Raw genomic sequence first — 3678 nt, 5'->3', positions numbered from 1 at the left:
TGCCAGCTTGTGGACATCTGTTTACTTCCTCCTCCATCAGTCCCCATGGCTGCAAACCCCCCTCCCAACCACCCACACTATCGCCACCAGGCCCCTCCCCACGTCGGCCGGCCTTCTCCACCCCTCTCTCATGTTTCCCCCAGACACCAGCTGTGAACCACTTATGCTTATCCTGCAGTCCACCTCTTTCAGCCTTGTCATATCGCCACCCAGCACAGCACTTCTTTTGAGATTGTCGCTGTACTTTGCTGTTTGTGCTGGTTTGCAGACCCACAAACACCTTACTGATATATGCACACTGAAGCTAGGGGAATGCTCCCCTCAGGTTTATAAAAAAGAATTAGATACAGAGAGGTCTGCACATGTTAAATGGAAAATTCAGCTTCAAACACATCCTTTGTATCTGAAATAGCCACCAGATTATTACACATGTGATCCTACTGACTTGTAAATGAATATGTAGTTCATTTCTTGGGTTGACCTACATTTTAGGATGTTTGTCATGTTTTTTCAATTTAAATTTGACAACAGTTTGTTTGGAAACTGAGGTAGTCCATTATTTATCACTGGAAATTCTGACTGACCTGACCTTGACCTAAGCTGCAGGCTATAAATTTGTTGTCAAAATCAGCACATTCAATCTAAAGGGTTGGCATTAATGGTTTGTCAGCGCTAACAGGATGGATAATTTTGATTAAGATGCTTCACCAAAATAGGCTACATCAAGTCTTAACACTTGAGAGGCAGAATTTAAATCACTTCAAATTGTCTGTTATTATGGGGCTCTTTATTTGACAGTAATGGTGTATGAAAGCATGTTGAGGTCATTTTGATTTTGCCATCTTGAATAATTTCAGCACTTTTATTCATTGGCATGCTTCTTTAAAGTGCCAGAAGCAAGATCACATGTATATGTATGCCGTGCATCTGAAAACTCTGTGTTCCCACTGTTAAATGGTAGATTGTCAGAGCAGGACTGGTTTACTTTTATGTATATTGTAAGTCTTTTTTACATTTCCACATTTCCATTTCTCTCCAGGAAAAACATTAGTGAAACATGAGTAGAAAACAAGCAGGAAGTTATAAATGTATTAAATGTGAAACACTCTCTGCTAACACTGCATTCAGGTCACTTCCATTCAAACTGTGTGACCAAAATACATATATACAAATATTAAGAAGCTTCCTTTTCTTTAAATCCAAGTCAGGCAGTCAGAGAATTGCCTCTAACTCGCACAAAGCGTTTTATAAAGATTTCATAGCCAAAAGAGGAATTATGTGACCAGATTTGCAAAGTCACTCAGTACATGTTCAGTTTTGGCACGGGGCACCATGTGACCCAGCACCATACTGAGAGCCAAATATCCAAATCTGCTCCTCTTTGCATGCGCCCCAAACCTAATAAAGCACCTCCTGCATCGACACTTTCTTCCCCGTCCCCTGTGACAGACTGCAGGCAGTGGACAGCAGCCCATGGGGAGCTCTCAGAGGGAGGTGCGGAGCAGCCAGTGATCAGAGTGAATTAGAGTTATGCATGACATGCAAAGGAGAGGCTCCAGAATGTGACAACAGCTGAGTTTTAAAGTGAAGATTTTCCGCCTGAGGGGAGAGGAATAGACGACAAAGAGAGCGCAGCCTGCTGTGAAAAGAGTCAACTCCTTTTGTTGGCTCTTTAAAAACAGAAACTTGTTATCCATTGGTCTTCTTGTTTAAAGCGGTGGGCTACTCAGAGATGTCTTCAGCATCAAAGACGATCAATTGATTAATGAACACTGTTGTCACAGCGTAAATCATCTTTGCACCACGGCCTTTTTAACATCCTCTCACCTCCAGCAGTTGAAATCTCATGTGAAGCTGCATAAATAATGCATAGAAAAGAGAGCTACTTCCTAAATTTCCATTTTTGTCACTTTTAGATTTTTGTGTTGCTACGCTGTACGGTGGCCTACCTTCAGTTTCTCAAAAAAGATTATTTCAAAGTGAACTCTGAATCTGCAAAATCAAATTTTGACTCTGATTTCAGTCGACAAAATAATTTTAATTTGGCACTAAATCCACAAAATCTAATATGATTTATGACTAAAATAATCCAAGAATGGAGAAACAAAGTCACCAGAAAAGGGTAAAAAGCAGGTAACTCTCCAGCCAAGAACATCACCACAGGAAGTGCCTTCCTAAACAATCATTTTAAGCACTAATAGAGCCAAAAGAACAAATTACTATTTTCATAGTATATTAAAAAACTTTTTCCTGCCCAGCTTGTTGGGACACAAAGATTGTTTAAGGGGAAAAAAACACACATTTTCATCCTCTGTCAGCTCTGAGGTCAGCGCTGTTCAAGTATCAGACCAAAGATGAACTCTGTGGAACCTTATACGTTTGTACCGTGACCCACTTTTGAGGCCCAGAAGTCATGAATGTTCAAGGAATTACAAAACAGTGGAGTTCATTTGTTTGGTGATATTGCATTTGTGTTTCTCTTGCCACATTTGAGCCTTTGGGAGTATCGTGTGACAACGCTGAAGCTCTACATCTCACCTTTCCCTGATCTATGACACTTCCTGTGGAATCTCCATCAGCCTGACGGAGCTGTCAGTGAAATCGACACTGCTCTCCAATAACTAGCACAGAGCCTTTTTATTAAAATCAGTTACATAGCCACGGGGTTGAGAAACGTTTGCCTCCCCAAGCTTGTAATGTAATATGCACTGATGACCAATGTGGGCTTTATTGCAATGAGGTACTCTGGTCGGTGCAGTTTGACAGTTTCTCCCTGTGTGATATGTTTAAAATGAAGCTGACAGCCTTACCCACACGTCACTATACAGCAGTATCGTACACAGTTCATGCAAAAATCAAGTTCTCTTGCTCCTTGGGGATCGGCTGTCATTCCCATGACCAGATATCGTATTATTCTCATTAAGCGCAAACATGTGGAGCCACTTCTTAAAAAACTGAATTCAAGCCTGAATACAATAACGTTGCTTTGATGCACTTTTCTTTGAAGCCTCGTGACACATTTTCAGGCGGCAGTGCAGGTGTTCTGTCAAAAGTATGAAATTATTCTGAATGTGTGTCACGTGTGTGAACAATCTCGATGTTTAATCATTGTTTACTTGCTTTATAGACTTTAAATACTAAAACATATTGTCCGTTGACAATGAAATACTCCTTTAAGGGCACCAGAAAGGGAGGCCAAACTGGCGCTGTGGCAGTCGAGCTTTTATCTTCTCTCAACAAAGAGCTCCACTGGACCGAAAGCATCAAACTGTGGTTTGTCCCAAAGTTTGAACACTCCTGATGATTTTTGACTTGCAGGGACACACACACACACACACACACACACACACACACACACACACACACACACACACACACACACACACACACACTCTTTTATGGGGATAAGAAACTAGAATCTGGAGCTGAAATGAGGAATTTTTCCTGGAAAAGATTTACTCTCACCTTTCTTCCATCATTAAGATCCCTCATAGGCCCTTTCATCTTTCACCCATCACTCCAGATAATAGCCTCCTTTAAGCCTTCACTGCCCATGTACCTTTGGTGAGACTGATGTCAGCTCCACCCAAGCCCCACGCTGACTGGCACCGCGGGTATTTCCACAGTGGGCGGGTCCAGGGCCCGTTGGCTTTAGGACCCAGTGGCTCCTCCAGTGAG

The sequence above is a fragment of the Chaetodon trifascialis genome, chromosome 16, assembly GCF_039877785.1.
Source record: "Chaetodon trifascialis isolate fChaTrf1 chromosome 16, fChaTrf1.hap1, whole genome shotgun sequence".
Lineage (NCBI taxonomy): Eukaryota > Metazoa > Chordata > Actinopteri > Chaetodontiformes > Chaetodontidae > Chaetodon > Chaetodon trifascialis.
The sequence above is the reverse complement of the archived record's forward strand: the minus strand, read 5'-3'. Positions refer to the sequence as shown.